Genomic DNA, 13,600 nt, shown 5'->3' on the forward strand with positions numbered 1-13,600 from the left:
GTCCTTGCATATCCTTCTTCTTGACATTAACGTCCCCACTGGGACTGAGCCTGCTTCTCAGCTAAGTGTTCTTATGAGCACTTCCACAGTTATTATCTGAGAGCTTTCTTTGCCTAAGTTGCCATTTTCACATTCATATATCGTGCACGCAGCGAACTGAACTATCGAAATCCATACATTATGCCGTATGAAAGATGAAGCGATTACTGCAATACGAACGTTTTATGTATCGTTCTAGCATCACCTACACAGCAAAAAAAGTTGTTGAATATCACATCGAAACCGCTGCAACCAAGTCATTCCCTCGGTCGTGTCATATTACACAGCCTGACGTACTCGCGGGCTGTTGGTGTAATAAATGCGACCGATGTAATTTTTCCGATGTAATAGTTTCAACGTACACAATACGATGTAATCGATGCGATGTAATATGAAAACTATGTAATCTAATCGATTTAGAAGGAAAAAGCGAGCACAAATTCTGCTCAATGGTTGATTAAATTGCTTTTTAATTCGTTTTCGATCTTAAATCATATTTACGATTAAAATCGAGTATAACTCATGATTGAGTTGAGTGTTATAATTTTTTGATAGATAAAAGCAATTTAATCAACCATTGAGGAGAATATGTTGATAAAAATATAAAACATGTTGCAAACAAAAATATGAATACAGAGTAATGTAAATCATCAATTACTTTTTTATTGCATTATAAATAAAGCATTTATTAATTACATATTTTTATTTATTCTGAAGGCAATCACGGATGTGTTAAGGTTCCCTTCGCAACCAGTAGAATAGTTCACAGAGCTCGACCTAAAAAAAGAAATGAAAATATTGAATTATTTTATACTTATCTATGATCGATAGTTTTATAGTATTAATGAAAGTATTATTATGTTATATGAAGTTTCTATTCTAATATGTTAGGTCATGCACAAATAATGTCACGCTCCAAGGGAATTTGAGTGGTTGGAGGGGTCAGGCCTTGCTTGAAGAGCCTTACAAAATTTTTAGAGGTCTCACTCTCATGCAAAAAGTGTAACAAGGGGGGCGGGGAGGATGTCGAAAAAGTCCCATTTCAGTGTGACATAATATTCCATCCCTTACACGAATATCCGTTTTTTAGGTCCTAAATTTTATTCTTATTTTGAGGGTTATCTCAGATTGAAAAATTTTAAAAAATTCGTTTAAGGAAATCGTTCTGCACCTGGAATTTTAGAAATTATTTAATCAGTTTCCTCGCCTTAAATATCTTGCATCAGGTGTTTTGCTTGAAGAATTTCGCTTATGGTAATCCTGTTGAAATTCAAACCAAGGATCCTCTAAAGTTTTCAAGTTAATTTTCGCTAGAGAAGCGTTCGGGGAATCCAACCATCAATGATATAATGATGGGATGTTCGCAGCGCTTCTCTAGCGAAAATAAACTTGAAAACATTCAATTTTGAATTTCAACATGACGATATTCCACTTCAAATTCAAGTGATTATATTAGGTGATATGCACAATACAGTATTATATTGATAATTATATCAATTATTGTAATGTTTCACGAAATGAACATATATTTAACGCAGTAATTCTGATGATTACAAGTTTATTCTCTGATTGCACAACTAGTCAAGAACACGGACGTTATAACAATGACGCGCTATTTTTCTCTCCTCTCTTCTTCTTCATTTCAAGGTACTTGTACGCTGCTCGTTGGCAGCCCTGTTCTTACACTGATACAAATATCACAATTATTATATTAATATCAATTATTATAATAATTGAATATTGATAATATTGATAATGTTCAAATTTGCGGAATTTATACCGATTCGATGAGATTTTAAACTTGTTAAGAGAAAATTTCTCTTAAGAAATTTCTTCGAGGATTTTCTCCATAAATTACTCCGGAGACTTTTTCAGAGAATTTATCTGGAGTTCTTTAAAAAAAAAATTTCTGGGAATTCGCATAAGAAATTTCAGCGAAAATTTCCTCAAGAAGTTCGTCCGAGAATTTCCTCCAGGAATTTTTCCGGGGATTTTCTCCAGAAATTCTTCCGACGATTTCCTTCAGGGATTCCTCTAGGGATATCCCCCAAGAACTCCTTCGATGATTTTCTCTCAGGAGGAAATTCTCTCAGGAATGCATTTTAAGATTTCCACTAGGATTTTCTTCAGAAAATCCTACAGGGATTTCTCATGGGATTGCCATGAGAAATTATTCCGTCAATTCCTAGGAATTCCTTTTGGGCTTTGGTTCAGAAACTTCTCTGAAGATTTCAGCCAGGATTTCCTCTTGAGATTTTCACCGAGAATTTCTACAGATATTTCTCCGGGATTTTCCTCCAGGATTTTCTCATGGGATTTCCTCCAGAAATTTCTGCAGGGATTTCTTACAGTAATTCCTCCGATATTCCCTCCAGGAATTTGCTTCAGAAATTTCTCCGGGATTTCCTCATGGAATCCCTCCGGGCATTTGCTCCAGGAATTCAGCCGGAGATTTCCTCAAGAAATTCCTCCGGCGATTTTGTCTATAAACTCCTCAGTCCTAGTTTCTCCGGAAATTCTCCAATGAATTTCTTCAGAGTCTCTCTAGAAATTCCTTCGGAGTTCCTTCACGAATTCTTTCAGAATGTTTGCCGGGAATTCTTTCTGATCCCACCGGAAATTTCTTCAGAGTTCTTCCGAGAATTCTACTGCAGTTACTACGAGAATCCCTCCGGAGCTACACCGGGAATTGCTTTGGATTTCCTTAACGGATTCTTAGCTATTTCAGAGTTCCTCCAGCAATTCCTAGGATTTCCTCCGGGAATTTCTCGGAGCTCCTCCAGTAATTTCTTTGGAGGTTATCCCGGATTTTATTCAGAGTTCCACCGGGATTCTCTCCATGGTTCCATCAGGAATTTCTCAGGAGTTTCTCTAAAAATTATTCCTCCGGCAAATCCTTCGGAGTCCCCGCAGCATTTTTTTTAAAGTCCTCCAAGAATTTCTTCAGAGCTCCTTATAGAATTTCTTCGGAGTTCCTCCGGGAATTCCCTCAGATTTCCTCTGGCAATTTTTGAAGCTCCACCGGGAATTTCTGCCAGGGTTCCTCCTTTTTTTCGGAATTTTCCAGAATTCTAGTAATACCTCGCAGATCCTCCGAATTCCCACTAGGAATTCTTCACGAGTTACTTTGAAAAAATCCCTACATTTCCTCCAGAGTTCCTCAGAAAATTTCTCAAGCGTGTCTCCAGGAATTTCCTGTAGACTTCCTCCGGAGTTCCTCGTGTATTTCCTCCGGAGTTCCTCTAGGTTTTTTCTCAAGTTCTTTCAGAAATTCTTGTTAATTTCCTCCGGAAATTTCTCTGGATTCGGGGACGGACCTGGTGTAGTGGTTAGAACACACGCCTCTCACGCCGAGGACCTAGGATCGAATCCCAACCCCGAGATAGTCACTAAAAAAAAAAATAGTGACGACTTCCTTCGGAAGGGAAGTGAAGCCGTTGGTCCCGAGATGATCTAGCCCAGGGCTAAAAATCTCGTTAATAAAGATAGAAAAAAAAAATCTCTGGATTCCATCCAGCATTTCATCAGAACTTCTTACGGATTTCCACCAGGAATTCTTACAAAATTCTTCCAGAAACTCCTCTGAAGTTCCTCAAGCGGTTGCTCTGGAGTTCATCCAGTAATTCCTGGAAAGTTTTTCCGGAGCCCATCGGGAATTCCTTCGAATATCCTCCATATTTTCTCCTGAGTTCCTCAAGCAATAACCCCGGAGTTCTTCCAGAAACGTCTCTGGAGTATTTTTAGAAACGCCTCCGGAATTCCTCCAACAATTGTTCCAGAGTTCCTCCAGGAATTCCTTTGGAGTTCGTCTAGGATTTTGTACAAAGTTCCTTTAAAATTCCTCCGGAGTTCCTGCAGGAATTATTTCGGAGTTTCACCGGTAACTCCTCCTGAGTTGCTCCAGAAATTCCTCAGGAGTTCTTTCAGCAATTATTATTGTTTTTATCACCATTCCTCCGAAGTTCCTCCAGAGCTCCAATGGGAATCCCTCTGGATTTTTTTCATAGTTGCTTTTGGATTTCCATAGTTCTCTTTGGAATTCCTCCATAGTTCCAGCAGGATTTTTTCCAGATTTCCCCCATGAATTTCTCCGCAATTCTTTCAGCAATTATTCCGGAGTTTTTGTTTTAGAAAATTTCTCCAGAAATTGATCCGGAGCTTCTCCAAGATTTGCTTCTGAGTTTCTCCAGGAATTCTTTTGGAGTTTTTCCAGTAATTCCTTCAGAGTTCCTCCAAAAATTCTTTCAAAACTTTTTCCGGAAATTCATTTGGAGTCCCAGCGGTAATTCGTTTGGATTTCCTCGATAGAACATGCAGGAATTCTTCAGAGTTCCTCAAGAAATGCATTTTGAAGATCCTCCAGATTTTCTCCGGGATGTCCTCTATAGTTCCTTCAAGAATTTCTCCGGAGTTTCTCTATAAATAATTCAGCAGTTCCTCCAGCAAATCCTTCGGAGTTTCCCCAGGATTTTTTTGGAGGTTCTTCGAGAATTCCTCCGGAAATTTCTTTGGAGCTCCACCGAGAATTGCTTCAGAAATTTTTTTGGAATGTCTCCAGGAATTCTTCAGAGTTCCTTTAATAGTTCCTCAGAAATACTCCTGAGTCCACTAGCAATTCTTCTGGAGTTACTCCGAGAATTTTCCTAGATCCTCAGTGAAATCCTTCAGTGTTGCTCCGGGAATTTCTCAAGAGTCCTAGAATTTCTCCGGAATTCCTTCAGAGTTTCTCCTCGAATCCCCCTGGAGTTGGTACAGGAATTCCTTTCTTTCCAAAATTATCCTGGATTTCATCCAGTAATTCCTCGCAAGTTCAACCGGGAATTGCTCCGAAGTTGTTCCGCAGCAGCAGCTCTTTCACCTATCAGTATATGTCAGGTGAAAAATTTTAGCTTCCGGCAATAAACTTTAGAATTTTGCTGTTCAATACTATTTGGTTGTTTTTGTTGATCACATTCGAAAAGGATAGAAGAAATACGCACGGTACCTGCACGTGCAGTTTGGTCTATTTTTACTGGTCTACTTTTTTTTTTTTTATTTTTATTACTTAATATCAATTTTTGATAAAAATTTGAACAAAAAACTGGACCACCGATGAAGTTGCCCTTAGGGTTTAGAGAGGTAAACTTGTATACAAAATTGAAACTGATTGCATCAAGTTATAGCGAGCTAGGGGAAAGATCGAGTTACAGAAAATCGAGTAAGGGACAGTTGACTGGTAATTATTAAAATGGTTGAATATATTTTTTCGTCTTATCAAATAACGAAATTAGTGCTTCAACGATAAAACCATTGACTAATCAATCAAATCAATGTTTATAACTGAAAAAAAATAAACAAGGGTATCAAAAAAATGTCTGAGCAATATAACTAGACCACCAGTTCAGTATAGAAAAAAGCGTTTTCTAATACTCTTTAATACTCTTAGAACAGTATAAAAATGATTAGTCGAACTATGTTTCAATATTCTAAAATTGTTTTAATTTGAACTATTTTTTAAATACACTGAAAATATACATTTTTTTATTTCAACAATTATCCAAAACATTAAGAGGCTGTTCATAAACCACGTGGTCATATATGAAGGGAAGGGGTTTCTGGTCAAAAACCATGATCTATATAAATTTTAAATATTTGGTATGAGGGGGGTGTTGCCTGAAAATCAGAAAAACATATGACCGCGTTGTGGACAGTTTCTAATCTGCCGCAGATATTACAAAACACAGATACTGGGGTTATTATTCTATACCCAGAAATATATGCCCCTATGAATTAGCGAAATAAAGACTCCTATAATTACTTGAAAAGTTCTTTCTAAATTTGGTCTAAAGATCCTGATAAATTTACCCATGGAAGTATTCTCGATTTTTTTCTTGTGATTCTTTCAAATATTTGTTTTCAGAAAGTTTTTTTTTTTGGAGATCCTTCCGATGTTACCCAGGAGCCCTTAAAAATACTTGGAGAACTTGGAGTTCATACAATTGCTTCATCATTAATTATAACCAGATTTTTTGTAGAATTCCGGAGTATCATTTTTTTCACATCCAGATAATCGAATCACTAGCAGAAAAAATAAAATCTGCTATGAAAGAACTTAAATACAGGTCGGACTCGATTATCCGGAGACTCGATTGTCCGGTGACTCGATTATCCGGGATTCGATTATCCGGAATTTTAGACTCGATTATCCGGAATTTGTTTTTTTTATATTCTTGTTTTTCAATTTATATGCATAAATCTGAGATAATAGGGTCCTAAATTTTTTAATGAAATCTTGTTTTTATTTAATAAGACAAAAGAGTATGTTCTTACAACCACTTTAGCATTTTTTTCTATTCAAATAACGGTTATATCACATTTAAAATTAAATTTAAAAAAAAGGTTCAACTTTGAACCTTGACACTTGAGATCATGTTTGACATTCACTGAGTCGGCAAAAACGCCACAGGGGCTCATCTTTTTAACACTGGGGTTGTTCCTATTTGACATTTCGGAAGGGACACGGAAAACAAAATACACCCAGAATTTGAGTTTAAACCAAAGGGTGTGACAAAATCTGAAAAAAAAATGTTTTTTGGCCGTAAACCAACGAAAATCATTCAAAAATTGAGTAAACATGTGATTCTGGCCTAAACTTAATCGTTTGGTACTAATATGAGGACAGGGCTTTAGGACCCTATTGACCACACAGACCATTTTGATAATAATAAGAGATTTAGAGTATTTTTTTTTTGTCGGTGGCGATAGGGGTAGTACTGGCACTCTTAATCTGCCCTAAGCTCCTTTCCAGCATTTGCTTTTATAAGTCTCTATGGCGTTCATCACACAACGTTCCTAAGCAATGTTGCTCAAATGGTCACTGTGTACCCTAGCAGCAATCGGCCCTTACCGTAGTTTTGATATGATAAGGCCTGAAATGCTACTAGAGTGGTTAAAGTGAAGAACGAAATAGTTTTATTAAAAGGTCCTCATTCCCCATTTCATTTCATCACTCACTATCGTCACTTTTATTTTCGTCACTATTATCACCGATTATCACTCATCAACTTTCGTAATACACTTCAGATATACTTTTCATTATATCACTTTTCACATCACACCATTTTCATATAAATTCATTGTTATTACCATTTACCATCTGTTAGCATCACTAAGTAATTAAAAGATATTCAATTTAAATGTTTCATTATTTTTGTTTCTGTAGAGTCATTACTATTCAAACTACAATTTAGCACTATCGAGAAAGTTACAGTAAAACAAAATCACTTCGATCCATTCTTCACCATAGATTTTATTATAAAATCACTATTAGCACCCTCACAATCACTAAATTAAATAACAACCCATTCTTATGTTGCATTATAAAACGATTGATCACATATTAGCTTCGAAACTTAACAACCATTACTGATTAGTACAAAGGATGCTACAGCTCGTGGTAAATGAACTGAACCATCAACAACCAGCACTGGTTTATAAGTAACTAATGAGCCCTGGGCCAGGGCCCCTGGCGGTCCCTCCGTTCGAAGAGGACCTGATAATATGCCGAAACATATTAACAGATCCTCCACCTGAATGCAGCCGTTTCATGATAAATCATGAACCGTTAGAGGTGTGCCAAAGTATTGGGAAGGTGATATGTTTCACAGACGGGTATTATTATGGTGCACCTTCTACTTTGGCACCGTCAAACCCTGTGATCGTGGCCAGGGAATAATAAGAGATTTAGAGTATTTCCATTTAAAATAGAGACTTGCACTAGCACTTTACCTCTGAAAAGCGACTTACTATAAAGCCTGTACGCCGAACTACACAACGCTTATTGAAACAAATAGTTCAATTACCAAAATCAAAACCCGACCAACCAGTCTTCATCATTTTTTATAAATCTTTCTACAACGATGGCGATCGCTAACGATTCAAAACGAATCTATCGATCGCTATCGAAAATCATTGACTGGTTGAGCGGGAAGGGTGCTTTACCGAAATCAAATCACATAAAAAGAGAATTCTCAAAGTTTGAGCCAAATCATTACCTAGTGTAGAAAAATGTCCAGATTTGTTTTGAATTCCTCAAAAAAAATGATTTTTTTTTATATTATATATCTTCATCAGTACTTTGTATTTTTGTTTTAAATTTTGTTTGTGATATAAATGTCTGTACAAATATTATTAGCCTAACTTGATAATCCACTTAAATACATACACATACTCAAAAAAAAAAAACTTTTCTTCAACATATCCTGGATAATGATATCAGTAATAACACAGTCTTAAAAAAAACTTTCAACACTTCCACTATTCAGCTTCAGCAGAAGTATGCTGTTTCGCTCCAGAAAAGTAAAGACATTACTTGAACTCCCCCTATCCTTCATGAATATTTCTCATATTTTGAATAGAATATACTCACTTGACGTTAATGTTTTTTTTTTCTCTGAAACTTTCAACGTTCTCAAATAATTCAAACTCTTTATATAATTAATTTTTATTTCTTTAAAAATCTAACTCTTTTGAAATTCCTTCATGTTTGAAAATAATTTCTAACAAACTCTAAAATATTCGTAGACAATCAAAATATTCACCAAAAAATATAAAAAAAGCTTAAACATTCAATAAAACAAAACAATATGTACTATTCATCAAAAATGTCTAGCATTGTTCGAATATACCCATGAATTTGTTCTTCCAGATATTTTGAGCCTACTCGAATAATTCATGAACATTTGGAAAATTTTCAAGACTTGATAAAAATTCCTAATCCCTAATATTCAAAAATAATCAGCTTTATTTCTCCAGTAATTCAAAAATGTTTAGAGCATCTCAAAATCAAAAACTCGTCAAACTTTCTTAGAAACCATTAGTCTATATCAGTCATTTCTAAGAATTTTATGTTTTCCCAGTAGTCCTACAAATGCTCAACATACATATTTTGATGTTAATAGTAAAATATTAATAAAATATACCAAAATTGTCAACCATCTACAGTAAGCCAGTTATCCACACACATGTAGAAAATTATCAGCCAACTTGTAGAAATTACACCTCATTATTTTTTGAAAATTTACAAATCAATCGCAATGCATTTTTTTTTTCATTTATTTTTCATTGCAAGTTCACTGATTGCGACATATTGCAATTGGAAAGCAAATAAGTCATTTTTTTGTAAAACAAAACTGTCAAATGCACTTGAATGCATGTTAGTGTTACTTAGACGTAGCATTGCATTACAGTTGACGAATAAAAGTTAGGTTAGATAATTTAAACATTAAAAAAGCTAGTTCTGACTTATAGTCGCCTAAACGACGAAAAAATTGTCGAGATTAAAAAAACTTTTTTCCTACATTTCCATCACAATATTGAGTTTTAAAAATAGGTTTTGCAAAATTTAACCTCACTCGTATCTGTCTATTAATGAATAGCATTCGCTCATTGCAATATGAACATATTTCAATTAACTAATGGTCACTAGAGATTTTGTTTGTCTTTCTGTCGTTACCTTCCAACTGACACAGAAACTTTGATACACCTATATAAAAAAGTGATTGAAAAATCTTAAAGTTTTAAATAAATTGTCAGAACTTTAAATTTGCTGAAGTTTCCCTTAAGCCAGGTTTTTTATTTTTAGATACCTATATCAATTTTTTTTGTCACAATATCACATTTAACTTTCGAATTCGGCGAAGAAAATATTTGGCATGGTAGAAATAATCTACTAGTAATTATTTGCAATCAAATTTATCAAAATACGGAGAATGCTGTGCACCCACTAGAATTCATAGGAAATTCTGAAAAAATCTGGAAATATGTTTAAAAATAACTGCCTTTTTTTTTTTGTATGGTATTCAGTTGGAGCTGCCTGACAGCTTAACCCTCTAATACCCAAATTTTTATTTTCGATTTAAGTATTATTTTTCGTTATCTAAAATCGTTCTAAACACGTTTTGGGCATTTATTTATTTTTATTCGCAAATTTTTAAATTTTGGTTTTTGATTTTTTTAATTTTTATTTTTGAACATCCCCAGCTTTTTTCATTTTTTCTTGAAGCCTTTTCTAGTTGTTGATTTTTGGCAATAATAAAAATTTAAATTGTTACGGTATTTTTAAAAATATTAAATTTTTAATTTTTTTTCGAAGCGTATTTTATTTTTCGTGTAACTAACGGAAAAACAGGTTTGAAATGATTTTAATACCACCAGGCTCTTCTTTTGTGATAGGTTAATCGTAGAAAAATATAAAAGGTACGATTTTTTATATTAAACGTTAAATGAAGCCCAGGCATTTGTAGGTTATATAAGAATGCAATTTTTCAAACAATTTCTAAAAATACCAAAAAGTTTCAAAAGTCATAAAAAACTTTTCTTATATGCGTGTTATGAGTCAAGGTATAAGCCAAAAATAAAATCATTTTGATTTCCGAGCTACGAAAAAATACACAAAATTCCAAAGTGTACCCCGTCTAAAGGCGGGGTTGGGTATTAGAGGGTTAACTTGTCAAGGCTGAACCCTCGGTCTGGCTTTTGCCAAGTTTCCCCTCTACCAGGACCAATACTCAGACGGACTAGGCAATGGCGCCCACATGAACACTGTTGTGACGTGGTAGTTTTTGAAAAGTGCCCATATTCCCTTGCTTCTGAGAAAAGGAAGCATTGTGAAAATCAGCAGCTCCATCAGAATTTGTTTGAAATAGTTGTGTAGTAGTGTCATTACTAATACTGTCTAGTCGAAATGGTTTTGAATAATTTGTCATTCAAGTGCTATTCTGATTACTCCTGTCTTTTACGTAAGATTAGAGTCTTAAATGTCAATTGTCGTCAAGTTTTAACAAAATTAGGCTGTTTAGTAGTAGTTCTAGTTAATTTTATTTTTTGTTGTTAAAAGTGTTTATTGGTCATTACGTTCATATATCCTTAAAGAAAAAAGTCGCTTTCCTTGTCTGTTTAACAATTTTTCGAAACTAGCAAGTGTACCCTAATGATCGATCTCAGCGTCTTACTTTCCATAGTCATTTTATAGTGAATATTGAAGAGTAAAGTTACCTTAGGCTTCTATTACAGTCTCCTACATGATTCACTTTTCGGTGGCAAATGCAATGCTTCACAACGCCTACTTTCTACTTGTAAATTGTGCGAAAATGAAGCTGGAATTAGATTATTTATACCGCTGTTACAAAAGAGGTATTACTTATTATGGCAATGTAAAAACCATATTAAAATAAGATTGTCGCCACTTATTTCTACTCAGTGAATCTACTAGTCATTTTCCTAAGAGTTCCTATGTATTCCCTACGTCGTATATGATAACGATGTATCTAACTAGCTAATAGTAAGAGTGGCTACGGATCATTCTGGTTAGCAAAAGGCAAACTGAACGTCACCAATAGTATTAATGTCCACTTCGAATAGATTAATTATTTGAAATGGGCATCAATTCTATCAATGACGCAGAATGTCCGTTGGATCACATCCGAGATATTATTGCGTCTATGCCATATGAATTATGACGCGGCTTTAAGCAAAAAATGCCAAAATGTGATACCACCACTACAGGTTACGCCTTTGGTTTCCATCATATGGGCTAATGGATTATGCCCTCCCATCGCGGCAAGGTCGCATAACCAAGGGGAGGGATGTTTAAAAATAACTGCTCTTTACATCTAAACTCACATCATTGTTCCACAAATCAACAATGTTTATAATGCTGCTCAGAATGCTTTCAAAATTATGCGTAAGACATGGTCCATAACTGGTTTCTGTCGAAATTCTTGATCTCTCGTTGGATTTAAGGGAAGGTCTTTATGGTAGAAACGATATCTCGCTTAAAATACATTTTATGCCTGGCTTGCAAAAAAAATGATGACAGCACCAAACAATCATCTTCTTAGGAATTCATTAAAATCTGATCAAGAATCTTTAAAGTACCCATCAAAAAGCTCTCCATAAATTCATCTACATAATTACATACAAAATTTCATCAGGAACCTCACTTTGCAATAGATCACGGATTAATCAGTTGTAATCCAAACAAAGCTTTCTCAAAAATCCATATAATTTTTGCCAAAAAGAAATTTTGAATGAATGTGTGGCTAAAATTCCATTTACCACTTAGATCCCTTAAGAAATTTCCCAAAAATCTATCAGCTTAGGTTTTCACTAACTGTTAGTGATTTGCTTAAAATTTTCTAATACAAAAATCGTCAAATTTGTTTCTTTGAAATCCATTAAAAATCATATTTGCAATGTACGAACTCTATTCAGTAATTATCCTAAGAACTTTTATTTAGGATTCCTGAAAGGATGTCATCTAAACATTGCCATGAATCTCAATAGAAATTCATAAAGCATCTCATTAAGAAGCAATACCTCTTGCAACTCAGTCTTCCATGGCAAAATTCTCTAGTACTTTTCCCGGTGTGTTCCACAATTTCCCATAAATGTCACGGGTAATTGTAATTCCCAGGTTTGCTTTTCTCCGATAGACGGACACCCTGCGTATGGCGGACACGAAGATACTCTATGACCCGGGAAGTGGAGAAAAAAAATCCATCCTTAACTTCGAACCCATCAACCTCAGCATGGTCTTGCTACTTTATCTGCTTTTGATCATCAACGGTAGATGTGATCTTTCGAACGCTGGCTAACCCGTTTTGAGCACAAAGGGAGGTCTTCTTTAGCCTAGTGGTTAATATCTGCGACTACAAAGCAAAGCCATGCTGCAGGCTTGCAGGTGTTTGGGTTCGACCCCCGGTCGGACCAGGATCTTTTCGTAATGGAAATTTTCTTGACTTCCCTGGCTGGGCATAGAGTAACATCGTACTTGCCACACGATATACCTATATAAGAATGCGAAAATGTAAACTTTGGCAAAGAAAGCTCTCAGTTAATAACTGTGGAAGTGCTCATAAGAACACTAAGCTGAGTTAAAGACTTTGTCCCAGTGGGGACGTAATGCCAAAAAGAAGAAGAAACAGAAGGAAGGTAAATATATCTTAGGGATTAAGAGCTGTTTATCTATATTTATAGTTACCCGTTTCACCGTAGTCGCCGATCCAATAATAAATCGAGCTCTCCCGCGTTTTATGCTCCACTCCGTTGCAGTGTACCTTGCGGCTGACCTGGTACATTGTTTACGTGCCGTGTAGGTTGGTGGATGCAGGAGTTGTGGTTCTATTGGCTAATCCGGAGGAAAAACGGATCCTCTTTCCAAACATCAATAGGGAGACCACCGGGAACGAACTTCTATTGTTGTGAACGATTGCTTCGGCGATCCTCTTTCCGGATTCCGACCATTGGCATTAGGAATCGCTGGTCGACGATGTTCATCCCAAGCACCTATCGTATAGGAATCTTCTTTGGCGGACACTTCGAAACATTGCAAATTTGCGGGAGGATTTGTTCCGCTTGGATTTTTTTCACATTTTGATTTCACCATACTACAATTGCATCGATTACGAACAACTATTACATTCGTAAGATATAAAAACACTACTTTTCACCGTTTCAAATAAAAATTCCGGAGTTTTCGCGAAGAAATCCGAACGAAAAAATCGCGATCGTGGATTGCTGC

At 35.5% G+C, this 13,600-nt stretch overlaps 1 long non-coding RNA gene across 1 annotated transcript; it reads right to left on the reverse strand.

Moving 5' to 3' along the window:
• Positions 1 to 682: 682 nt before the first annotated feature.
• On the reverse strand, positions 683 to 13,600 carry LOC110678606. Its single transcript, XR_002501776.1, has 2 exons — positions 13,061 to 13,600; positions 683 to 816 (listed from the first exon to the last, which is right to left on the reverse strand). It is a non-coding gene; the product is annotated as an uncharacterized LOC110678606 (long non-coding RNA).

This window comes from Aedes aegypti, chromosome 3, assembly GCF_002204515.2.
Source record: "Aedes aegypti strain LVP_AGWG chromosome 3, AaegL5.0 Primary Assembly, whole genome shotgun sequence".
In the NCBI taxonomy this organism is placed as follows: Eukaryota; Metazoa; Arthropoda; class Insecta; order Diptera; family Culicidae; genus Aedes; species Aedes aegypti.